General features: G+C 34.8%; 1 long non-coding RNA gene across 1 annotated transcript; it reads right to left on the minus strand.

The window, feature by feature from the left end:
• Positions 1-2,548: 2,548 nt before the first annotated feature.
• On the minus strand, positions 2,549-11,295 carry LOC127872715 (uncharacterized). The gene is made up of 4 exons (XR_008045739.1): positions 11,265-11,295; positions 6,574-6,673; positions 6,033-6,094; positions 2,549-5,661 (listed from the first exon to the last, which is right to left on the minus strand). It is a non-coding gene; the product is annotated as an uncharacterized LOC127872715 (long non-coding RNA).
• Positions 11,296-14,894: the final 3,599 nt, after the last annotated feature.

Below are 14,894 nucleotides of genomic sequence, written 5' to 3' on the forward strand. Positions count from 1 at the left end.
AAAGGCCCCGTCAATAGAAAAAGCATCCCAAACATTATGAACGAAAATAATTTCTCTAGACAAAATATGAATCGATTTCCGGTATTGTATTACTGATGTAGTGATTAACGCCTACATTTGCTGCTGTTACATTCCTTGTCACACTCGAATGGAAGATGTGCATGGTACAAATACAATCACAACCAATCGGATTCTTTTTCTCATCATTCTCGGAGCAAAATACAGCCGTTCTGTCATACAAATATTGTTACCGCTCGTTTAATTGAACAGCTGTATTTACATGATACTTCAACAATAGCTGCACCAATACAGCACATTTGACGATCTGGGAAAAAGAGGCTAAATACAAACACGTAAAGTGTCAGCTCATGTTAGCCTGTGCAATCGGCATGTGCTCACAAGAGGCAAAACTTCCCTTCTTTATGGTATTCGTTTGAAGATGTCATTGTTTTGCGAACTTCCAGTTAAAACTGAAATGATCGCCCAATATTAGATAACCTTGTACGACAGTGATTGTACTTGAGTAAGCTAAGATTACGCCACACCTTAGTTATTATTATTGTAATACTTAATTAAAGCAGTATATTTTAAAAAAGGATTTTCCACAGAATCCCTTTTAAAATGGCCATTTTCAAGGAAATTTCTTTAAAAACAACACACATTTTTTTTCACTTTTTATAAGAAAGTACAAAAATGTTATTCTGGCAGTACAACCCTACTTACATTAAGACAGGAAAATTGAACTGAAAATGTTACGCTGGCGGTACAAACTCCCCAAGGTTCATTATCACATCATCATATAATTCAACTTAAAATGTTACGCTGGCGGTACAAACTCCCCAATGTTCATTATCACATCAACAAATAATTCAACTCAAATGTTACGCTGGCAGTACAAATTAGACACAAAAATTAAACAGAAAATGTTACACTGGCGGTACAAACTCCTAAAGGTTTATTATCACATCAAAACATAGTTCACATTACGCTGGTGGTTCAAACTCTCAAAATTTCATAATCACTTCGCAGAAAAATTAAACAAAAATGTTACACTGGCGGTACAGACTCCCATGGTTCATTATCACATCATATAATTCAACTTAAAATGTTACGCTGGTTGTACAACCTCCAAAATTTTCATTATAACATCAACAAAAATTGATTGTACTTTAAAATTGAACAGAAAATGTTACGCTGGCGGTACAAACTCTCAAAGGTTCATAATCCTTTCGACAGAAAAATTTAAAAACAGAAAATGTTACGCTGGCGGTACAACCTCCCAAAGGTTCATAATCACAACAGATAATTCTTTGAAAATGTTACGCTGGAAGTACAAACTCCCAAATATTCATAATCACTTTGACAGAAAAATTAAAATAAAATGTTACGCTGGCGGTACAAACTCACAAAGGTTCATTCTAACATCAGCAAATAAATCATTCCACTTTAAATGTTACTCTGGCGGTACAAACTCACAAATTTCAAAATCACTTTGACAGAAAAATAAAACTAAAATGTAACGCCGCCAGTACAAACTCCCCAAGGTTCATAATCACATAGACAGATAATTCTTTGAAAATGTTACGCCGGCGGTACAAACTCCCAGATATTAATATTCACTTTAACAGAAAAATAAAATGTTACGTTGGCCCTACAAACTCACAAAGGTTCATTATAACAACACCAAATAAATCATTCCACTTTAAATGTTACGCTGGCGGTACAAACTCACAAAATTCATCACTTTGACAGAAAAATAAAATTAAAAAGTTACGCCGCTGGTACAAACTCCCCAAGGTTCATAATCAAAGACAGATAATTCTTTGAAAATGTTACGCTGGCGGTACAAACTCCCAAAGGTTCATTATAACATCACCAAATAAATCATTCCACTTTAAATGTTACGCTGGCGGTACAAACTCACAAAATTCATAATCATTTTGACAGAAAAATAAAACTAAAATGTTACGCCGGCGGTACAAACACCCAGAGGAGAATAATCACAATTACAGATAATGCTTTGAAAATGTTACGCCGGCGGTACAAACTCCCAGAGGATTATAATCACAATGACAGATAATTCTTTGAAAATTTTACACCAGCGGTACAAAATCCCTGATATTCATAATGACACAGAAAAAAATAACACTGAAAAAATGGAAGGTAAATCACTTTTAAATGTATAAATTCTTAATATATTAGTAAATTTTAAAACAAGTAATAATAAATACAGAACACAAACAAGAGCTGTCAGAGGACAGCGCGCTCGACTATTCGAGTGCTTGACAGTATAACGTTAGCTATCATGGGGAAATTGTACATACTCAATAATTTATTAGACGATCTTTCAAAAATAAAAAAGGAAAAAAAATTGGGGGGGGGTAGGGGGGGGGGGGTGGGGGGGTAGGGGAGGTGAGAGAGGGGGTATAATGTGGGGTGTGTTAATTTATTAGAGGATGTTTAAAAAAAATGGGGGGGGTAGGGGGTGAGAGGGGGTATAATGTGGGGGGGGTAATTAATTAGATATTTAAAAAAAATTGGGGGGGGGGGAGTTGGGGGGGAGGGATTCTGGGTAGGGGCGTGGGGTATTGTTTCGGTGGAATCCATTGTGGTATTCAGGTAAGTGTTGTTTTGTCAAAGTAATAATAAAATGTGATCATAAATAAAGAAGTTATGACAATTTAAGCAAAATGTTGTTTTAAGTGTAAAAGGGGCCATAATTATACCAAAATGCTTGATACAGTGGTCTGCTCTTGTTTATAGGTTGGGGTCATGTTGGTAAACAAGTATGCAAAATAAAAAAGCAATATGTCAAAGGTTATAGGAAATATTTGTGGTAGTACGCAAACTTTAACATAGATTTATCCATTATATGCATATTCTAAGTATAAAAGGGGCAATAATTCTGTCAAAATGCTTGATACAGTTGTTTGCTCTTGTTGGGGTCATGATGGTAAACAAGTATGCAAAATATGAAAGCAATATGTCAAGGGACAATGAAAATATTTGGGGTAGTACGCAAACTTTAACATTTGCTGCATATTCTAAGTGTAAAAGGGGCCATAATTATGACAAAATGCTTGATAGAGTTGTCTTATCTTGTTTATATGTTGGGGTCAAGTTGGTAAACAAGTATGCAAAATATGAAAGCAATATGTCAAGGGACAAGGAAAATAATTGGAGTAGTACGAAAACTTTAACATTTGCACGCTAACGGTAACGGAAATGCCGACGTGAGTAGGATAGCTCCACTATATATATTTCATATATAATAGTCGAGCTAAAAAAAGATGTGCAAACCTTCAAGTAGTGAAATTCCAACTATTATGTACTCAATCCACCAGTCAGTAGGTTAGAAATATATGAAATAGTGTGAATTATTCATTTTTTATGACTAACTTAAATTAATTCTAAAAATAAAAATAAAATACAATACATATTTTTACACATGTGAAGTCATTTTAAAAATGCAATATTTAAATGAAACAATCTTTACATCAATTATAAGCATCCTAAGTTCTTTAACAGATGCATTTGCTGCAATTTGTAATTGCATTAATAAACAATTCTGCCACAATTTTAATATATATAGTATGGACAAAACTTCATTGTTTCTTCTGACTACTCAAACATATTATAGGACATAAACACAGCTGTCTCCATAGGATGACATATGCCCCCGAAAAACGCTTTGATAGAAGTTATGAGCATTTTTTGAAACCTAAACGCCGATCCTATTGCCTAAGTTCAAGGTCAAGGGGGTCAAAATTTGTGTGCACATGAAAAGGCCTTGTCCATATACACATGCATAGCAAATATGAAGGTTACATCTGAAGCGACATAAAAGTTATGAGTATTTTTCAAAAACTAAACCAGATTTGGAAACCTAAATGCAGACCCTAAGTTCAAGGTCAAAGGGGTCAAAATTTGTGTGCGTTAAGAAAGGCCTTGTCCATATATACCAAATATGAAGGTTGCATCTCAAGGGACATAGAAGTTATGAGCATTTTTCGAAACCTAAACGCAAAGTGTGACGGACAGACGGACGGACAGTCCAATTACTATATGCCCTTCTTCGGGGGCATAAAAACTAAAAAAAATCATATAAAAACTGTCCAAACTTAAACTTTAAATACAAAAGGACAGAAAAGATCAAGCTAGTAAAAATGACATATATAAAATATCAAACCACTATTTATAAAAAAACAAGAGCACCGCATAACAGGTGACACGCTCGGCTGCGAAAGCTTGTCAGATTTTTTTTTTAAGTCACAGTGACCTTGACCTTTGACCTAGTAACCCAAAATGGGTGTGGCATGTAGAACTCATGAAGGTGCATCTACATATGAAGTTTCAAAGTTGTTGGTGGACGCGCTTTGATTTTAGAGCCAATGTAAAGGTTTTAGCACGACGGCGGCGGACGGCGAGCAGGCTATTACAATGCCTCGGGTTTTCTCCGAAAACAGCCTCTCTAACAATGATTAAAAGTTTACAGTACACAAAATATCTACCTCCACCAAATGAAATGCACTTTGTTGTTAGAATCATAACATGTCTGCAGGGGCAAATGGCATGGCAGGCCTTACCTGTCGAATCTCACTTTGTCAACAAATAGTGCTTTGTTCAGCTTTTTTGGGAAGATAGCCCATGGCTTTGAAATTGGGAATTTTATCGGCATTTTCAAGACATTGGGAAAATAAGTTGGGATTTATAACTACATGAATGAGTTCAGCATCTTTACATGTAATCACAAACACCATCATGATCAACCATGATCAACAGTTTTCCACATAATAAGCTCACACAAAGTCATCAGTCACATCAGGCACCATTTATAAGGAGGCGCTTTATCTTCTTCTGAAGAACTGCTGCTTTAAACATGTTGAATATCAGTCAGCGCTTTGCTTTCGGAAATCAAAGATGATGATGCAATAGAGTCACTTGTTATTAAATCACTATCATTAACAATGGAATGAGTTTCAATGGGAAGACTTGTACTTCTTGACGATGTTTGTTTATATAATGATTATTGCTCAATAAAATCAACAGTTTTCGTTTTGCCGCCAAGGTTTTGCTTAGGAATCTTTTTCACGTTATATTTCTAATTGTGCGACATATTTGTTTTCCATGCAGCCAAATCACAAAACGCTTAAATTTAATCGCAAATATAATAAGCGCCTGAACAAAATTGAGAATATCTTGTACACGAATTATGCCGACTTTATCCAAATCAAGGTATAGTCTAAAATCTGTACGAAACCATATCGGACTACGATGTCATTAGCGTTTTTTCCTAAGGCTATTAAGAATTTTTTTAGCAAATTTTGGGAAAAAAGTATACTTTTTGCTATTGGGAATATAGCCGATTTCGGCTATAAAATCAGGTCAAAAACAGCCCTAACAAAGGTGATACGCTTCTGCTTTCCCTGATGAACAGTATTGTGTTGCCACCCCATCATCAATGCTTTAGCTGTAGACAGCAGTGAATATAAGTTCTCTTTAATGGTGGACAGCTTGCTATGTCCTCTTCTTAGCAGACTTTTGACAGCTTCCCTGGTGTGGATTCCTCCTAGGCTTAACTTGCAGTGTCATCTTCTGTCGCCACCATCTCCACTTCACCATCGTCAGAAAGATCCATGTTGTTCATATCAACAGCAGACTCTGTTCACAATAGAAGCAATAATAGGATATGTTACTTAAAGACATGAATATTAGTTTCTTTGAATGTATACCAATCATGCACATTAATAATCTTCATGCAAAATGTTACAATTTAGCCTCAATTACACAGCATCCTACATGTGATAACCCTTCAATTCTCCAGCTTAATCAGTTTACCTTCACTTAAATGCTTGTTGTTCTAATAAGAAGTTGTCAAGAGTGGCAAAGCTTTCTCAACAAAACAATCATTCATCATGTTAAAAAGTAAGAAATTGTATTATTAACACACAAACTTAGTCAATTACCTATCTTAGCAAAAAGTATGGAAGGAAATTATCCGTAAAAGCACACAGAGTTAGTCAACAACATACCATTTAAGGTATCACCCCAACGCGGCATATAGTCACTGAACTTGCAGAACAGGAAGTCTGAACTGCAATATAAATGCAATTAATTAGGATATTAAATTCAAAACTTAAACAATTGGCAAAATAAGCCTTGCTTGTACAAAAAAAAAGTCATAATCATATAAAATCACATATCATAACATGTAATTCAAGCTGCGCATTTACCATTTTATTATAAATCCACGAAGATTATTATATAATTTGGACCTTATATACATGTAATTTAGCCAATAATTATTTATAAGATGCTGACTGTAAAGTATCAGATGTAAATTTTTTATTTAATCTGCACAAATATTTCTTAAAGTGTGTCAATACACATTAAATTCAATTTGGCAAGAAATTCATACAAGGGTACTAACAGTAACAATAATCAAAATAAAATACACACATAGCAATTTAACAAACATTTCTATAATATAGAAATGTTTGTTAAATTGATATGTGTGTATTTTATAGACTATACACTTGTATTTTAAATGTAAAACAGTTTATAATGTTTTACCAAAGGTGGACCACTTTTTTAAGAATGGCAAACAGGCATCCTTTCCTTCATTCATGTAGTTTTCCATGTCCAGAAGAAAACAACTTGTTCCAACCTTAACCTGAAAAATGCCCGAGAACACATATTAGAACGAAATCTCTGTACATATATTTCATAATAACCTAACAGTTTGAAAAAATAGTACATAAATAACCCTTTTATCAGTGTCATAATGATTTAAAAAAATAAAATATAGTTATATTTCGGTACCTGGGCGAGCATACCTTGTTGTCTTTATTATTGAAATCCTGATGTGTTTGTTGCCAATTTATGTTCTTATATACAAAATAATCAATACATTCATTATTTAAGCCGAATACATTGCATCAATTGAACCTCTTTAACACTGCAATGTAGAGGTTTCACTGGGTAAAAAAAGATGTTGCCACGGTATTTGTTTCCTTGAAATAAGTTTAAGCTAATGTTTTGACAATAACAATAATATAAACCCTTTCCATCTCAGAAACAATTTTAGAAAAAAAAATCCTGATTTCAATTTTGTTCCTGAATGGCAGCCTTCAGACGTTATCCTATGCATGCAACCTAAAAATCACAATGATGTTATCACACTTATCTTGTTGACATTTTTATGTTGAAATTTGGAACAGTGTAAATATTTGACATCTGTTTGACATTGTTAACTACTTAGGTTACATCAATTATTACGATGAGCAAACGATTGGTGTACTGCCACCTAAGGGATAGGGACACTTTTAGTCGGCAACATTACGAAAGTTTTCCAATGAGGTGGATAAAGTGTACCGAAGAATAACAAAGTAGCCACTTTTCCTGTTGGTTCGGCCACCAACGCATTCAAACTCGCGCATGCGTACAATGATCGTCTGCATTATTAAGAAAAATGTGAAGGGAAAATATCTATATGTTTCATAAAACAATAAAAATATTTGTCAAAAAACATGTAAGTTTGTGAATTCGATTGGTCGAATGCACGCGCTCTACTGTGAGGCTCTGTGAGGGGAAATTGCTGAGGCAAACGCAGAGTCGTTCGTTTCTCTATCTTGCGATTACCTTATCCTCGATACATAATGAACTTATTTAACAAATAACGTATAAAGTATGAACATTGAACGCATTCAAATGGTATATTCAAGCGAATGTAATGAATCATTAATGATCAGCGATTGAACGATTTTACAATCAATTTATTATTAACGAATGCATCACTTATAAACGGTTCAAACCAACTTTAAATTTTAACAACAGTGTGGGCAAGGGAAACTGTCTCCTCTTCTCAGCACCGATTTTGTATGGCAGAAAGAAAGGTGAACCCAATGCCCACACTCGTCCCACTGCCCCCAATTAACGATTTTTATGTGCGGTTTTGTGTCCAGATTCAACTCAGTGCCTTCCCCAGGAATTTGTTCAGGCGCCCCGGGGGTGGGTTCGGGAGGGGTGTCCCCTCCCGACGTTGATTTTTTTTAATTTAACGTGTCAATTCACGTTCTGTGGTGCGTTATAACTCAAAGAAAAACAGCGTCAAAAGACGTCATTTGGTGCGGTATGACTCTTCAAAAAAAAATCCCCCAGTCATTTAAACATATAATTTTTTATATTGTTTAATTGTTTTAAAACTTTTCCGCACAGATAGTAAAATCCCGACTCGAACGATTCCCCAATACATCCGTTTCAACCCGACTCTATTACTGTATACTTACTATTTTTCAAGTTTCTATTTATTACCCGATAATCCCGTTTATTCCGTTTTTATCAATCTCTTTCTGGTAAATATTTACGATAAAAGCTTTCAGTTATTTCTTTAACACAAACCTTGCCATTTTTTAAGTGACTATTTATAGATTTGATGAAATATTGCCTCTGAATATGCGTCAATCCCCTGACCTGTTGTGTGCTTGTTAAAACGCTCAATACACGCCATTTGTATGCAATAGACGCGACGTTGTACATGCTGCATAATTTTCGCGCTCTTTTTAATTGAGAAAAGATTCGACACAAAATAAATTTGCACTCCTAATTTGAAGCAAAAATATTTAACGGTGCGGTAACATTTACATTCGGAAGTGTGTTTCGGATTAAAAACGCGTTAACATCGACTTACGGTAATGGGTTTCGGATTACAAATTTAATTATTCCCATTTGACATTTCAACAAATATTAACCGTTGCGTTATAAATTCAACGATAATTTGTTTACACACTTTACGAGTCGAATAAATGTTTTGACGGAATTATGCATGAAAATCACGTTGTCCACGAGGATCACGGCCGGTTGCCGTCATCAGTCTTCTAACTATCGATTATCGGACGAAACATTTACAAGTGTGCGTAATTAATTCAACGAAAATTTGTTAAAAGCGCATTACGTGTCGAATAAATGTCAGAAAAACGAGGTTAATCAGTTCTATAAATGGACATGTTGAAATATACATGTACTGGAATTAAATAAATTGTTATCACATAATTGTAACCGCTATAATAATTAATTGTTTACCACTTGCAATTAATTTCTCGTATTAATTATGAGTCATAGGTAACACTTGTTTACAGTAAAAAGGTGTGATGATGATGCCCGAAACCGTCTTTAATGTTCTGTACTGTACTAATTGCCGGTTTTATATTACTCAAATGGTACAACTACTTGCTAATCAAGCTGCGATAAACTCTTACTTCATGCCCGACGTCAATCAAAAATAATGGTCGATAGTTAACCCCGCCCTCATAAGCATTCGCGTAACCGATTGGACGATGAACTTCACAGTTTGACGACTGGAAAGTTACCAGATACATCCTTGTCAGCATTTAAATGACCGTGTAATGTGGCTAGAATAATCGATACGCGCGTCATGCTATTCTCTTATCAGTGGATTATCCATTACCCCATGTGGTGTTTATGGCGATTACTTGTGAAAGTAGGTACCGAGTGCTCTATTAAAACAGGGAATATTGATACACTGATAGGGAAACCTTGATTTTTTTGGACATTCTCCACTTTCTTTTACTGAAGAATACACTAATCGGAAAATTTCAAGCGCCCCGGGGACTCTGATTTCGAAATTCAAGCGCCCCGGCAAGGGGCGCTTAAATGGCCTGGGGAAGGCACTGTGTTGGACTAAATTGTCCACATACGCAACATTTTTCGGACTCGTACGTGTCCGATTCGGTATCAGATTCTACACTAACAATGTTGGCTTGAAATTTTTGTATGCCAGTTATTGACAGCCTCGGGCTTTTACATATCATCTGGCTTTGAGATGTGACGGCATTGAAATTTTTCTTGTCGTCGTACATCTCCACCTCTTCGATGTATGCATCACTTGTTATTAATTTCCCGCCAGGTTTTGGTTTTGTATTCTCCGAAATCTTCTTTTGGCATCTGCACGTGATAGGGCTTGGCGCCTCTGTTTTTGCCCGGAGATACTCTTCAACTGCCTGCTTGCCAGCCCATACAGCTTGTAACTTCTGAAGACAGTTCGAGTCTCAGAATGACTCGCATGGCATAAGCTTTTCTGAAGGCACAGCATTCTTGTTCAGTTGGTACACACCGGCCTTCGTGAAGGCTGACACGATGTTCCACGTGCTAACTGCCTTCAGGTACGCGCATGGCTGTATTGCTTAAACTGTAGCCAAGCCTTGCCTAGTTTTCCGCATGTTCCACAAGCCCTTACTCTTCGTCATTTGTAAAAATGGTCTCCTTTAGGAATTTGTTAGGATCTACACGTCCACTAATCCTATCTCTTAAGGCTTGATAGGGGATGTACTATTGTAGCGCCACTCGACGTACCAATAGTTTTTTGGTCTTTACATCCTATACTGCTTTTAGAAAAATATCGGGTATGTATGATCTATACCTTCCATGGTATCTCTGAGGATTGGCTTACAACGTTTAAAAATGCACGTGGCGTTTATAAGATTTTAATTGATTTCCGTGTGTATACGATAAACCCCTTAACGGGCCTTTAAAATATGACAACAACGACCCGAGTCAATAATGTACGGTAAACTGACCTTGACAAATGCGAATACAGGAACCCGGATTATTCGAAAACTTATATTGGAAATATTTTTACTTAAAAGGTGCTTTTTTTCAAAGGATTTTATGTTTGTGTTCATTGTGTGTGCAATTATTATGGTGACAGTACAACTTCTTACATTCTTTGTCCTCATTTTTCGGATTTTATTGACAAAAAAATATATTAAGCTTGAAACTGTATCGAATTCGGAGCGTGCAGTGCACGGACGGCTTAAAAATGACATCATAAAAAAATTCACAAACTAATAGGAATTCACGAACCTATAGGAATGAAGTTTAAATAAAGAGCAATTATTTCTTGCTTTAATCAGTTTGTGCTTTTAATAGACAGGTAAACATTGTTAAGTTTTTGCATAATTAGCGTTCCTTAGCCCTTGCAGTGGTGATCAAATTTTGCACCTTAGGACAATATTCGGCGAATTGCAACTCTCAGCAACCCTTTGGGTTATAAACCGGAGAGCTGAATTATTGCAGTTCTATGAACTAACAAAACAGTAACATGTTGGCAGGCTACTCGAGGACCATTTGCGCGACAATACAGAGAATGTTATTTTATATACAATATTCTATGTAAGAACGCTGACAATAACAAGTATCTCTCAACCTGTATTTATTTGCAGAAAGTAAAAACCATAAGTGCATACCGAAATCATCCAACCGACGCCATTTTAAATCCTGGATCGAAATTTTGGTCAAGGCGGTCCAGCCCATAACGGTCTGTCTGCTAACGGTCCAATAAAGTAATAAAAAGGACGCAAAGGATTGTCCGTAGCATTAATATGCAAAAATCGTATAATAAAAATATATTTCAAAATTCAAATTAGAATAGTCGATTGTAATGCATACTTTAAAAAAATGATTAATAGCGAAGTCGCATTTTAGTGCTTGTTAACAGCTGTCAACGAGATGGTAATTTGTATAGGGATAAAATCGTGTGGCATTGTGCTTAGTAGGTTGTCTGTCAGTTTACATGGTTTAGATACATCGTGTTTAATATATTGTCCGATATGATTGATCTGTTATTCACCATTCAGCGTCTTGCATTTAACACATTACAGTGCTCCAGCTAGGATTTGAAAAGGGCAGGGGGGGGGCTTTTTGTCAAAAGGACACTGTGGACGCGCAGTATTTTGTCAAAAGGGCACTTTCGAGCGCGCGGGCATTTCTGGAATGCTTCCTCCTGCATGTTAATTAATATGGCATTAATAATTGTTAGAATATATTATTCCCATTATTTTTTTATTTTTTTTATTAAACAATTCAAATATAATGTCTACAGTGAGAAATAAACTAATTACAATGAATTGTAATAACATATTTATTCATCATCATATGTAAAATAAAAAAAATAACGGCAGGGGGTGGGGCCTAGGAAGGGCAGGGCGGAAGTTCGGGATGGCAGGGCGGAAGTTCGGGAGGGCAGAGCGGGGCGCCCTTGAATTTAGGCCTAGCTGGAGTACTGCATTAGAGGCAACCTATACTTGCGTAAAGGTCAAATAGTAAATTATTTGCATTGGCCCATATATTTTACCAATGTATATATAATCAGAATTTAGTTAATCAAATATTAATCTACTACATTTGTTTGCATTATATAAATTTGTAAGGCTTGATAGCGTTCTTTTCAAACTAGGTATCAGATCAAGGTTCATACAACAATGATCGAGTTTCTAAATACTATTAAGTTTACAATGCAACTCTCTTGTGTGTGGAATTATTAATTAATACAATAGCAACATGATTTTTGTGTAAAATCTATCAAAATACCACCACAATCCAATACCGTAATTACTCAAGACTTTGGACACCCATTTAAAGCAAATATGATTAATTTCGTGCCTATAAATTTTCGGACATACGGATTTTATCCATAATTAAAGACTCTAAATTTTCGGACAGTCAATTTTACAGCAGTATTTTATCAGATTTCGTCCTGTTTTCGCTTATCATGTGACCCTGCGATCATCGTGTTTTTACAACCGGATTTAAGTCATAAAACCAGAAAGATGAATGCCTGAGGGCAATGGAGCATAACATTTGCGTTATTGGGTAACCGATAATAAACAATGGTTTCTTCAAACAGCGATTGAAATGATATCGTATTAAGATAGCAAAATGTTTAATTTTTATATTTGTATGTATAATAGGTTTATTATTGCAAAGATGTGAAGTTGTATTTATTTGGGTGTGTATAAAACGCGGCATTTTACGCAGACTGCAAATTGCAGGCTGCGTTATCGGGCCATAAATCGCAGCCAATATAGACATCGTTGCAGTCAATATAGAAATCGTTGGCAATAGCAGCCAATATAGAAATAGAAGGAATACGCAGCCAATAAAGAGATAGAAGGCAAAAACGTGTGAAGTTCGAGAATGACTGTATTAATAATTCGACGGTTTTAATTAACAGTATATGTATGTAAATGTGGTAAAGGTCCATACATTTTTTAAACTTATTGTTTTTCATCGCTTAAATGTCAGTATATTTGGGTGCTGGAGGTTTCGGTAAATGACAAGTTCGGTAAATTGGATTTATATAGTAAATGCCGTGGAGGTTTCGGTGTATAGATTTTTTATAGAGGTGTTATACCTACAATGATGTGTTACTGACACCTATTATTGTCTTAAAATAACATCAGGGGCATATATTTACAAACTAGGATTAATTTTGAGTTGAGTAATTAATGATATGCCTACGGTAAAGAATTAAGGGGCTTGAATGAGCAACCTCTGAACATTTTAAAACGAATTCTTTTAGGAAATTTAGGTCCCAAACCAAAAACATGTAGATTGAATTTAAAATGGAAATCTAGTGAAAGTGAATTAACGATTTAAATAACTCAATAATATTTTTGTAATAATTGGTGCGTTTATTTAAATAACATAATAGTATTAATAAATGATTATTTACGACGGAATCAATGTACGATTTTCAATTACGTTTAATGCTATTAAAACAGGGTCTTGTAAAATAATGTAGACAAGATAAATTAAAAAATCATATCAAACAAAAACCATAAACAAATATGAAATAATTCGTTTGATATTAATTTCAGTTTAAATATAAATACTGCGCTTGGCCGCTACAAAAATTGTGGATTGCTTCAAATTAAATGTCAAATTTCGAGTGCGTTTTATATATAACAAAGTTTTATTATTTCTTTCTGGTTGAGAAAAACATAATAAAAAAACAATATATAACATATAATACGCGTACTAATTTATAAAAGAAGTAAAATGATATGCGTTATGTTTTATAATTTTGTTAAATGCTCGTGCCATTGAATGTTGAGTAAAGCGTAGAGATGCGAACTAAATTACACATAATTTAAAACTGATGAAAATAACATCTAACATGACGCCAGCAGACACGAATGAATACACTGTGTATTAGCAACCTGCTGTGGTGATCCCTTTCTTATCAGCTCAAAACACAGGCACCTGGCTACTGTATTGGAATAATGGGATTGACGGCCGAAATAACTGATTTCATTTTTTGTCTGGACAAATCCGTTGAATAAAAATTACTAACTTATTATCTTTGTAATCTGTTTAATGTACCATATATTAAATATTATAAATTAGACATTTACAACATGGATACAATATATAAAGGACATATTTGAATCATTTATTTCTTAAAAAAATCAGACGTAGATACATTAGTGACACAGTACAATACAAATCAGAACATTAGCATCATTCAGAGTTTCCACATGTCTCTTTAATTTCATGTCATTTAATTGACCAACCATGCATTGAGCAACAACACTTACCTTAATTACTTGATAACCCGTGAAAACCTTCTCTTCATCCTCCCTTAATTTTTTTGTTTGAAAATGGCCGTGATAATTTATATAATTACCCAATTACATAATTATTTTATTCATACCACAAATAATTAAATCTTATATTTTTGCACGTATTATTATTTTCTGTACGCACACAAGAGTAATTCAAAATGTATTAACATAATTTTATAAAATGTATAAAAATGTATGTATATATAGATAAATGTTTGTACAGATTGAACGAATTGTTGTTTTTAACGCAGACAATATAGACATCGCTTCAAATTGCAGACTGCGTTATCGGGCCATTAAACGCAGCCAATATAGAAATCGTTGCAGTCAATATAGATATCGTTGGAAAACGCAGGCAATATAGAAATAGAAGGAAAACGCAGCTTCATAGAGTCTGAGATAGAAGGCAAAAACTTATTGATGTTGTTTGTGGCTAATTTTATGTTATCGAGATTTGCTAAGTGTGAATTT

The sequence above is a fragment of the Dreissena polymorpha genome, chromosome 3 (genome assembly GCF_020536995.1).
Source record: "Dreissena polymorpha isolate Duluth1 chromosome 3, UMN_Dpol_1.0, whole genome shotgun sequence".
Taxonomy (NCBI): domain Eukaryota; kingdom Metazoa; phylum Mollusca; class Bivalvia; order Myida; family Dreissenidae; genus Dreissena; species Dreissena polymorpha.